Source organism: Myotis yumanensis, unplaced genomic scaffold (genome assembly GCF_028538775.1).
Source record: "Myotis yumanensis isolate MYYU_CA2020_CCGP unplaced genomic scaffold, mMyoYum1.0.hap1 SCAF_5, whole genome shotgun sequence".
Lineage (NCBI taxonomy): Eukaryota > Metazoa > Chordata > Mammalia > Chiroptera > Vespertilionidae > Myotis > Myotis yumanensis.
In genome coordinates, this window is record NW_027223756.1 from 59277870 (window position 1) to 59290429 (window position 12560).

At 47.3% G+C, this 12560-nt stretch overlaps 2 pseudogenes; both read right to left on the reverse strand.

Moving 5' to 3' along the window:
- Positions 1-300: 300 nt before the first annotated feature.
- LOC139010645 (tripartite motif-containing protein 75-like) lies at positions 301-1694 on the reverse strand (annotated as a pseudogene).
- A 2501-nt stretch (positions 1695-4195) lies between these two features.
- LOC139011746 (M-phase-specific PLK1-interacting protein pseudogene) lies at positions 4196-4724 on the reverse strand (annotated as a pseudogene).
- Between the last annotated feature and the right edge of the window lie 7836 nt (positions 4725-12560).

Genomic DNA, 12560 nt, shown 5'->3' on the forward strand with positions numbered 1-12560 from the left:
TCAAGAGTAAAGAAGCGAAGTAAACAGCTACAGAAGATCCCAAGCACTGGGTAGAGCTGAACCAAGAGTGCAGTGGGACCTGGACAATCCTCAGATCTTGCCCAGTGTTGTTGAAACAAAATGAAACTCTCTTCCTGACTTATGTGTTTAACAGGACCACCACTTCTTCCTTTCACCTTCCATTGAAGGGGGATTAGATTTACTCTCATTAATATGATACCCACTATTGTATTAATTCACACACACCTTCCATTTAAAAAAAAATTATTAAACTGGTCCAGTCTCTTAGAAAGTTTTCATTCAGTCTGTTCCTATAGAGATCCTAAGAGGTTTTGAGTCAGGCCCTACATAGAAATAAGGCCTAAGAGGTAGATTAAAAGTGTCAGTGAAAGTATAGATGTTCGATTTGTCAGTCATGTTATAAAATGAGATCTCCCCCATCTCATAGTCCAGGAAAATGCTGATGCCTCTGGGCTTCACTTCAGACAAGAGAGGGATGGTGCCAGCTCCCGGGGCATCATAGCTATTCCCCTGCCACCTAATCCGCCAGCCTCCCCGATAGGCCGACGGGCTCCTCCTCCACCTGGTGGACAGAGAATCTTTGCAAACCCCGATCTCCCCTTTGGGTTTGTTTCCCACATCTACCTCCCAGAAATGCCTGCCGGAATGAAAGTATGGAAACCCAAGGACAGCTGTGTTGACTGTAAATCTTTTTGGAAAATCAGGAATGTCTTGCATTCTCTTTATATATCGCACATATTTTTTATCCTCAGAGACAATCAGGTTAGGGTGTGCCGTTTCAGGGTCTAGAATGATATCTACTCTAAATGTCTTTGTAATTTTATGCAAAGCAGAATACTGGAAAGGAAAACTGCAGCCTTCCCTCCGTAACTGGACTGAAAACATTGATGGGCTGAACCCCTCAGAGTGCTTGTAGAAACTTGTGATTTGTAAGAGCAATTCCACATCCGTCAGCACCGTGCACTCTCCTACCTGACTTAGCAGGCCTTTGAGTGTGGAATTGTACTTTGAAAATTCCGTTATATTAGCGCTGAGTTTCTTTTCAATCGCCTCTTCTTCATCAGCTAATCTTGAAAGAACTGCTTCTTGATCATGTTCTAAAAACTGCCTCAGGTGCTCAAATTCAGAGAATAATTTCAGCCTTTGGGTTTCCACCTTCTCTCAGTTCTAAGGGTATTTGCTTTGAATGCTGATTGATTTCTGAGCGTCTGCCACCTGCTCCTTCAGGGGCTCAATGTAACTGCTGAGCCTTTGCCTGTGATGAGAGGCAGCCTCTTCCACGGGCCTCACCGGGTGGCCCTGGTGGTCAGGGGGCTGAGTGCACAGGGGACACAACAACTTTAGGTCCTCCTCACAGAAGAGGGTCAGGACCTTGTGCTTCTCACACAAGCACTTCTCTTCCTGCTGCTTCATCTTGGCCCCTGGTGATCTGGAGGAGCTTGGCTATGTCAACCATCCTTCCCAACTGTGTTGCTCCTCAAGCACCTCTCTTGGCATGGGTGACGGCACACAGGGCAAGGGAACCTGTCCTGCAGATCAGCCCAGGGCTGCTGGATGCAGGAGCGACAGAAGTTGTGCCCACATTCGATGGTGACAGGGTCTCGCAGGCCATCCAGGCAGATGGGACAGTTGATTTCTGCTGGGAGTCCTGCCAGAGTTGCGTCAACCGCCATTGGGCCCTGAAAGAAGGATGGGACTGAGGTGGGTTTCTTCAGGAAGCTGTGCTCTGGGAGATCTCTTCACCAAGAAGCAGATGCACCCTCAGATCTCACTGGCCTTGCTGTCCTGAATGGCTCATTCCTCTGAGACCAGTGGCCGCTCGTGTCCAGAGGAGCTCCGTTCACCACCTCCAGCTGATCACAGACTAGTTGAGTCCAAGTTCAGAAATTCTTGGTCAGAAAGCAGACATGGTTCTAAAGTGCCTGTGCATTCCTGGAGATGAGAAAAGATTGTTGCATGTAAAAAAGGCTACCATTGTGGTCCTGCTCACTGCCACCTTTGAAGCAACCACTGATTTGTGTCTCTATCAGCACAACCCACCTAAACCAAGTCACCCACAATGGTGCTGCATGGGACTGTGGCGAGTGTATGATTTGGGACTAGATCACCTATCCTGGGTCCGTTTCCATCCTTAGGGACCTACCATCTGGGAAACCTGGGGAAAGTTACATAACAGTCTTATCTCTAAGAGAGTGTGGGAAAGAAGAATAAAATTCCCAACTTCAATCATTTTAATCTTGAGAAAAACCTACGAAAAGGAGCTGGCACTGTTTGGCTTAAACAGTTTATTTTTTATAGTGCTGAATTCATAATATCTCATCTTTACATGTTTTTCCTTTAGCTTCTCAGCTGCAGGATACATCCAGCTCTGTACAGAAAAGTAGATGGGATTTCGACGAGGTTAGATTTCCTTGAGGACCCTCCAACTCAAAAAACTGATTTTCATGTCATGCTCAGAAAGAATAAAATTAAAGATTAGATTATCAATGTAAATTGAAACAAACACACATTCAAACAACTGTTCTTTTAAGTTATTGTCACTGCTGACCCACCCACTAGTGTCAATGATTTGTGGGGACAAGGTCCTAAGGAGGAGAAGTACAGGTGTTAGACATCAGCATGGTGCTAACATTTGGGGAGGAGGGCCAGGCTAGTGATTGGGAAGAACATGAGAAAAGCTTTTAGGTGCTGGTAATTATCTATTTCTTTCTTTTTCCTTTCCTTTTTTTTTTTTATTACAGCTCAAAAGATTTTTCTTTTTACTTTCAAAAGTAGTACGCAAAAAGAAAAGTAGTAGGAAAAATATTTACTTACAAATTCTGATTACAAAGCATTATTTTAATATTTCTATTCCTTTAGCATATGACAAAACCACAATATGCCTAGGAAGACAAAATGTTTTAAAACATTGGAAAAACATTAAAAGACAAATGTCGAGAGACCACAAGGGGGTGCACCAAGAAAGCATAAAAGATGCGGAGACAAAAAAACATGACAGAAATGGAGGATATGGAGCTAAGAATCGCAATTTTGAGGGCTTGCCATAAATTTGTGCAGAGCCTCACGAAAACTAATGAGACCCTCGATGCTACGATAAAGAAATTAGAAAGTAAGCATACACGGACTGAAATAAAGAATATTATACCCAATAGCAGACCAGAGGAGCACAAGAATCAAACCAAAGATTCGACAAAAAACACCCAATTGGAAAAGCATAATGAAAAAAGAATCCGAAAGTGTGAAGATAGTGTAAGGAGCCTCTGGGACAGCTTTAAGCGGACTAATATCAGAGTCATTGGAGTCCCAGAAGATGAGAGACAGCAAGATATTGAAAACCTATTTCAAGAAATAATGGCAGAAAACTTCCCCCACCTGGAGAAAGAAATGGACTTACAGGTCCAAGAAGCGCAGAGAACCCCAAACAAAAGGAATCCAAAGAGGACCACACCAAGACACATCATCATTAAAATGCCAAGAGCAAAAGACAAAGAGAAAATCTTAAAAGCAGCAAGAGAAAGAGGCTCAATTACCTACAAGGGAATACCCATACGACTGTCAGCTGATTTCTCAACAGAAACTTTGCAGGCCAGAAGGGAATGGCAAGAAATATTCAAAGTGCTGAATACCAAGAACCTACAACCAAGATTACTTTATCCAGCAAAGCTATCATTCAGAATTGAAGGTCAGATAAAGAGCTTCACAGATAAGGAAAAACTAAAGGAGTTCATCACCGCCAAACCAGTATTATATGAAATGCTGAAAGGTATCCTTTAAGAAGAGGAAGAAGAAGAAAAAGGTAAAGATACAAATTATGAACAACAAATATGCATCTATCAACAAATGAATCTAAGAATCAAGTGAATAAATAACCTGATGTACAGAAAAAAATAAAATAAAATAAAAGACAAATGTCCATTATATAACCAAGAATGTTAAATATTTGGAAACTGTAAATTTCCTAAAATGCGGCAGGCACTTTCAGAGAGCTACATATTGCAAATTATCCTACCATGTTTCTTCCCAAATATCAATTATGTTTGATATGATGAAAAATACCAAGCAGACTCAACTAATTATCCAAAGTCACCATGTCAAGGTTCAATTTAAGTACGCAACTGAAAGTTTTGTCCAAGATGATCCTGACACATGAAGCTTCCAGTGAATTTCAGAAATGTTAACAAAGGTATCTTCCTTGTTTGCCTGTGACTGTTTGAGTATTGCTGTGTTGTTGCCTTATGTCCACTACAGATACTGGTTCTTGGCCAGCCCCAGGGTCTTCAAGCATTGAAGGTTTGAAATAACTTTCCAACTCATTAGACATTCTTTTTTCTCTACCACGCCCTGATCCAAAAGGTGTAGGGTGCCTGGGGGTGGGCCTGCTGCTGCCCTGGGGAGTGGCCTAATTGCTGCTGAGACCCCGAGGGGGACCTGGAGTAGAAACCAGGGCAGCCGCCAGGGGACTGAGACCCAACCCGGCCCCACAGGAGGCTGACGCCCTGTCCTGGAGAGTGGCTGCTCCCATAGGGCCTATACCTGGGCCTGTACAACTGCGTGTGATATGGGCTCCCATACCAGTCCCTAGGCGAGGGCGGCCGTGGTCCGCCTCTGCCTGGGGTACCCCAGTAGCTGCTCCCGCTGCTCCAACTTCCTACACCCCGGCTGGGGTAAGGAGGAGTCAGGGGTGGAAAGTTCTGTTGGTGCATATCTGGAGAGGAAGACCTTACTCCTGCGTCCGGGAACTGTTCCGAATTATCTCTTTCTTAAATGGGTAGTGGTGTAGGGTTACAGGCCCATGCAATTCTGTTTGCAAGTCTATTAACAGTAAAAAATGAAAATAAAATAATTGATTACAATTATGGTAGAACATTTTCATTCTCTTTGGCTGAGGAAGCCATCTGGTATGATTGAAAACCAGAAAGTTGCTATTAGTTTGTCAAACTATCTAAATAGCTTCTATAGCCCTAGCCGGTTTGGCTCAGAGGATAGAGCATCAGTCTGTGCAGGTCAAGGGCACCTACCTGGGTTGCAGGCTCCTCCCGGCCAGCCCAGGTCGGGGCTCTTGCAGGAGGCAACTAATCCATGTGTTTCTCTCACATGAGTATTTCTCTCTGTCTTTCTTCCACTTTCCCTAAAAATCAATGGAAAAATATCCTCAGGGGAGGATTAACATAAATAACTAAACAAACAAACAAATAAGCAAATGAATAAATAAATAAATAAAATGGGTAAAGAGGATTAATCGTAGAAACAAATGACCAATCATGAAATCAAAGCAGATCATTTTGAAAACTCCAGAGACATCAGAGTGAGCTACAAGGGCCATTGTTCTTTGTAGTACCTCATGGGATTGGCAAAGATTTCAAGACCCAAATTGCCTGGGCTGAGATCCTGGCTCCCCCATTTATGGCCAGGTGACCTTTGACAAGTCAGAAAGGATTTTTGGAGGAAAATATGCCTAACAGCCAGCCTGGACTGTCCATACTTACGATGCTATGGTCAAAGAACACATGTTTTGTGGTCACCACTCCTACCCTTGACAAGGCTACCTCTAGCCGCCAAGTCCATCAGCATCTACTGGAGCCTCCTCTCATTTGCCCTCTATCCACAGGGATCTAATCATCACCCTCCCCTACAGGCCTTGTTCCCACTCAAGACCACAATCCTTCCCTCAGCTCCAGCTTCTGCCTGTCACCTTCCTTCCCTTTTCTAGCAGGTTCAGCTCCCTCTGATCCCAGCACCTGTACAAGCAGATCCCCTTAGGTTTGTCTCCAGTACTGAGGCCAGCTCCCACTGCATTGTCACTTCTTTCTCATCCCAGCTTCCCCTGACTCCGTGATGGCTCACTTCCCCTAACACAGGGTCAGAACAGTAAGGACAGAATCATGAATTCCCCTTCGACTGACTGCTGCAAACTCATGCAGGTTTGAGAGATCTGCATTCCCCACAGATCTGAGAAAAAAGTGCCTGCAAGCAGGCAGATGGTTAGATTAAGGAAGATCAAAGGATTGAAGTAGGAGGTATATCTGGGCCTCAAGGCTCTCATCTGTCCACTCCCCAGCTATACACAAACCGGCCCTCAGTGAGCCATCCTGGAAGGGATCCCACAGGCAGCTTCAGACCAGCACCTCTTGGCGCTTTGTCACACAGTTATTGGTCACCCTTAGGTCAGGTTGGGATCATTGTGTGTGTATGTGTGTGTTTTTTTAAATATATTTTTATTGATTTCAGAGAGGACGGGAGAGGGAGAGAGAGATAGAAACATCAATGATGAGAGAACCACCAATCAGCTGCCTCCTGCACGCCCCCGTCTGGGGACTGAGCCCACAACCCGGGCATGTGCCCCTGACCAGAATCGAACCTGGGACCCTTCAGTCTGCGGGAGGACGCTCTAGCCTCTGAGCCAAACCAGCCAGGGCAGACCATTGTGTTTAGCATTTGGACAAGGCTCACCAGGGACCCAAACCGTAATGAAACGTATTATACATGTGATAACCTGAACGGTGAGCCAAGGTGTTTATCCCGGGGGTCGTTTCTCGAGACGCCGAAGAATGAGCTCCGCAGACCAGAAGATTTAAGCAAAAGTGTAGAAAATGTATTATAAGCAGATTCAGACTCCCTGCAAGGAGAGTGGGACCCAATAATGGGCTGCCCGTTAAAGCCTTGTAGCCCAGGGGTATATATTTGCTACAAGCCTGCTCTGTCTACCTGTGTCGTCGCCTGATTGATTCTCTGAATTGTTTTTGCCCAGCAACGGACCTGACTTTCCGTTTCTGTGTGTTCTTTCTCTGTTCCTACGCTGAACTTTTTCTGTTTCTATGTGTTCATACGTCTTGGTTACTGCAGGCCCTCCCTTGGTTTCCCATGCCTCCTGCTTTGTGTCCACAAACATTTCATGGTTTCTGCTGGGTTGGTTCCTGTGGTTCGGCTGCTCAAACTGCCATGTCTGCCCCTGCCTATGTTTCACCTGCCTTTGTTTTCCACTGGACCCTGCCCTACCTGCCTGCATTTCAACTTAACCCTCTCACATGGACACAGGCAATAGGGTAGTAAAGACCTGGGAGGTGGGTGGGGGCTGGAAGGGTAAAGGAAGGGAAAATGGGAGATATCTGTAATACTATCAACAATAAAAATATATTAAAAAATAAAATAAAGGCTGGGTGTTTGGGGGAGGTCTTATGGGTGGAGCAACAGAAACAAACAAACAAACAAACAAACAAATATGTGTTATAAAAAATAACCAAAAAAGGGGACAAATGTAATACTTTCAACAATAAAGATTAAGAAAAGATAAAGTATATGTCACAGCAAAGACAAACTTGAATCCAAGTTAGGATTCCCTTGGGAAGTGGGATCAAGGCCTGCAGGAGCATGGGCTCAGGAAACCAAGGCTCCTGCCTTCTGCATCCACATTGTCCCCCTCCCAGCTCACCTGGGACCCACTGCTAGGAGGTAGGTCTCTGAGGACACTCACCATCACTTTCTCACACACAGATATTGCTGGGGTCCAATCCCAGCGGGTCCAGGGGTCCCCAACGGTGTGGACGGAGTCGGCGAAGAAGGAATGACACGAAGACAGCCTTCAGTTGATCAGCAGCCTAGTCAGGACCTCTAGCCAGGATCTCCAGCCAAAGTTCTGGTCGGAGTTCTGGTCAGGAACTGATGAGGTTCTGATGTTTATTGTCTTGTTACATCCATATTTATACCAGCCGATTTTAATCCTGTCAATTTCTATTACAAAGGTTAGGGCGTTTCTTATCTCCATTCCAGGAAGTAAAGATTATGTAGCTTAACTACCCGCCTGGCACTTAATTAAGGGGTTGTATCCCCTCCCTAACCTCAGGGAAAGATCCCCACCTGGGGAAACAACCTTTCTCGGAGAGGTGACCTTGGTTAAAACACATGGCGCTAAAGAGAGCAAACATATTAAGAACAGGATGCTATATACGCCAGGTCCCTTGAAACATATGCTGTGCAGATGTTTCTTTCCTGCAGCGACTGTGTAAAGCAGCAAGGATGGACCGGCTCCCGGCAAGATATTCCCATTCCCAACCTTTCAAGGGTTAGATCTGGGTATCCAGATTTTTAGCGAGCATTTTGGTGACTTAGTATAAGGCTTTGAAAGGGCCCATGAAATCATCATGAACCTCATGTTCTTTTTGTTGTTGGTTCTAATTGATTTCAGAGAGGAAGGGAGAGGGAGAGATAGAAACATCAATGATGAGAGAGAATCATTGATTGGCTGCCTCCTGCACACCCCACACTGGGGATCGAGCTGGCAACCCGGGCATGTGCCCTGACCAGGAATCGAACCGTGACCTCCTGGGTCATAGGTCGATGCTCAACCATTAAGCCACACTGGTTGGGCAAACCTCATGTCCTTTTAAGTAAGTCAAACCCAGCCCCTCTTCAGGATGTGCCATCTCAGCGCCTACAGTACGAGGAACGGGAGGCTTTACCCTTCAGCTTCAGAGGTCTGGGTCCAGCCCATCCCTTGCTCCCTGCATCTTCACAATAAGCTGTGACCTGTTCCTGTGGTGGCACAATCCCCCTCCCCAGATATGGGCAGTTTACAGACACAACTCTGAACCTGCCTGCCACACAGGAGGAGAAACTGTGAAGTCCCAGCCAAGCAGAAGGCTGTGCAGCTGCTGATGGGTGGTTCCAGTTACTTTGTTTTCATTCAGTTTTCCTTGAACAGCACTGACTTTGACCTGTGATTTGAAAAGAGTTCCTTCTCTTTTCCTAGCAAAGTTGCAAATTGTTGCAACTCAGAGTATAATTCCCCCATTTGCTTCTCCACCTTTGAAAGCAATTCAAATGATTTTGAGACTTGTATTTCTAACCCCTTTGCAGCATCTTCAACCTGCTCCCTCAGGGGCTCAGTGTGGCCTTTGAGCGACCTCCTGTGACTAACTGCACTTGCTCAGGGGCTGTGCCTGGTGGTGGGAGGAGGAGACCCTGCACTGGGACACAGCAGGTCCAGGTCCTTCTCACAGAACAGGGCCACGACCTCATGGTGCTCCTCACACAGGGGGTCCTCTTCTTGCTTTTTCCTCTGGCTCCTCTTGGACAGAAGCTGCTTAACAGTGTCAGTCATGTGGCATATTTGGGGGTTCCTCTGGAAGTGCCTGTCAGGAGGCTGGGGACCCAGGTAATTGCCTTTCATGTTTCTGGGTAACTCTGATACCCCTTTCCCTCTCTCCACTCTCCCCCCACCCCCCTCCCACCCCCACCCAACCAATACACACACACACATTGCAACCAGGTCACCCCCCTCCCAGCCCTAGGAGATGGCTGTGGGCAACCTGCACAAGGTTCTAAGGTTCTGGCTGTTTCCAGAGTCCTGCTCACCGAGGCTGTGAGGCACTCATGCTGCCAGGACCACTGGCCTGGGACCGACAGCACCTCCCTTCCCTGTGGAACCCACTGGTGGCTCATCAACTCCTTATCAACTCTTTGATTGACTCCTCCACTCAAACTTTACATGCTCACTTAAAACTTAGTGATTAGAATCCTGGCCACAGAGACAATAGTCAGCGTCCATCCAGGGAGAGGAGACACAGAGAGCAATGCAGATTTTGCCTGTCTTAGTGTGGATGACCATTTGTCCAGGAGAGAGGAGGAGGCTTTGCTTCAGGACACAGATTCCTGTTGTCCAGACCTGTGCACTGAATAGTGTCTTCTAGCACCATCTGCTGGAAAACTTTTGAACAGAGGGACGTACAGTGCACTGTATGGTGACAACCAAAGTGACATATTTGGTTACAATCAGCCCCACCAGTTTGGCTTCGTGGTTGAGGGTCAACTTATGAACCAGGAGGTCACATACCTGGATTTGGGGCTCCATCCCCAGTGGGGGGGGGGGGGGGGGGTGCAGGAGGCAGCAGACTAATGTTTCTCACATCAAAGTTTTACTCTGCCTGCCTCTCCCTTCCATTCTCACTAAAATAAAATAAAAATATTGAAAAATATAAAAATAAATAACAATGTGCTGATGCAGGATGAAAGTGAAACACAGGCAGCTGTAGGATATGCAGATTGCTGTCATTTGAAGATATACAAGGAGAATGTTCTCTAGACAAACATATAAATGAAATCACATCCATGTTTGCCCAAGCGAGCACCGGCCCTTCTTTCCAAGCACCGGGCACGGAGCCGCGGGCCTGTCACAGCCCCTCCCCCCCGCCCTCACCGTCCCACCCACAGGCCGCCGTCGCCCCAGTGAGCAGGGAAAGGAGAGACGATGCTGCTGGGAGCTTGTCTGCTGCGCGGGAGCCTGTGGAGGTTGAGAACTGCAGTATGATTTTGTGAATCAGAAAACGGAGACAAGGACAGATTGTGGACACACCTCCTCTAAGGGCAGAAGCTATTAAGACAACCTCTGGATGAGAGTTTTAGGCAATTTCTTTCTTTTAATCTTTATTGAGGAAAGTATTACACATGTCCCCTCTTTTCTCCCTTTGATACCTTAAGGCCCACCCCCGCCTCTGACCCGTGCAAATTCTGTTCACAAGAGTGAACGGAAACGGGGGCCATTTCGTGCCCTTTGACCCGGATGTGGAAGGCCCTGGCTGTGCGGGGCAGGGAGGAGCGCTGGGCGCGCACTAGGCCTCCCGGACACGGCTCAGCGCTGAGCAGAGACCGAGCAGAGACCGAGCGGAGAGGGTAGGTGAGCAGGTCCCAGGCCGCGGGTGGGCAGGACACAAGGAAGGACCAGATGCGGGCCCCGCGGGAGGCCGAGGTGGGGGCCCGGCCCGGCGACCCGCGCTGGCGCCTCCCCTCCCCCCTCAAGGTGGGTGCGGGCGGCCATGGCGGAAATGGCCGTCAGAGCGCGGTGGGGGCCGCCGGCGGCCGCCGGTTCTCACCGGGTATTTGGAACAGGTTCTCTGGCCGCCGCGTGGACACCTCGGGGGGTTCGGAGGGGGAGGCCGGGGGGCAGGGGCAGCCCCAGCTGTGGCGGCGGACAGGACTCGGCTTCTGCCGGCCCGTGGGCCTCAGCCCAGGCAGCTGCGGCCAAGGCCCGGGGCTCCTGGTGAGGACCTGCTGGTGCCAGGCCCTTGGCTCACGGCCGTGCCGTTTTCCTTCTCCGTGGACTCCCCGTGTAAGGTGCTGTTCTTGAGAATATATTTTATTCATTTCAGAGAGGAAGCGGGAGAGAGAGAATCATGGGTCGGCTGCCTCCCGCAGGCCCCCCACTGGGGATTGAGCCGCAGCCCCGGCTCGTGCCCGACCTCCTGGTCCCTCGGCCGAAGCTCAGGCCCTGAGCCACACTGGCTGGGCTCTAGTTAAGGTTTTACACACGTGTATGTAATTACTTATTTGAAGATGGAATATTTATTAATATTTTAATAGCTTCATATGGTCCCTTTTTACTCTGCAACAAACTGTGGAATTTGTTTTGGTGAAATCATGAGGTATTCAGTCTTCCAAGGACTTCAAAGTGAATTTGTACATTAAATGCATTTGGTCAGTGTTGAGAAAAATCAGCAGACCTACAATTAAATATCCACACAAGGATGATGCACCACCACGCGATTCTCTGAGAAGCAGCAGGCCCTGACGGGTGAATGTGAAACTAGACCCCAGAGCATCAGATCCCCATGCAGGAGCCGGTCCAAAGTCCAGGTTGTTCCCTGTACTTCTGATCCAACAGCTTAAATCAGAGGTCCCCACAGCCCCTCTTTGAGGTCCATTAATTTGCTAGTGGGGCTCACAGAATTCAAGCATTTACTTAGGTTTGCCACCTTTATTATAAAGGATACAGATGGCAAGCCAGATGAAGAGGTACAAAGGGAGAGATCTGGAAATATATCGAGGGCAGGAGCTTCCATCCCTGTGGAACTGGAGTGTGCCACCCTTCTGGCATTGGCAGACACTCTTCAAATCTCCAACAGTTTGTACTCTTTTCACAGAAGGTAATCTCTAGCCCTGCTGCCTGACCTCCCAGAATTCGGTGGGTGGGGCCCAAAGTTCTAATCTCATCAGTTGGTCTTTTTGGTGACCAATGTACTGGGTGTCCCGCTTGCCCCTTGCTGTCACATTATTGATATAAATTCAGATGTGCTCAAAGGGGGCTCCTAATAACTATTAAAATATACTCCTACCAATCACTCAGGAAATTTCAAGGGTTTTAGGAGCTCTGTGCCAGAAATGAAGGACAAAGACTAAGTATATTTCATATGATAGAAATAAAAATACTGTGCAGAAATTCTTCAGTTATGTGTCTCACTCTTATTGTTTAAAACCACAGGTTTCAAGAGCTTTATTTATGTTTGTGCTGACACAAAGCTGAAAGGAAAGCTGAGTGTTATTTTCCTTGTTCTATGTGTTCCTGAAAGAAAAGGGGTTCAAAGAACCCATCCCAATGACACAGGTAGTCTGAGATCATATTTAGAATCCGACCCACATAACATAGAAGCAGATGGAATTTTAATGCCTGCCTTGTCTTTTCTCAGTCTCAGTTTATATTATTGTGGGGGATTTGGGTGTGGATGGGAAGTGGGAACACAGAACGTGATGGGTTTGGAGTGGAGGAGTAA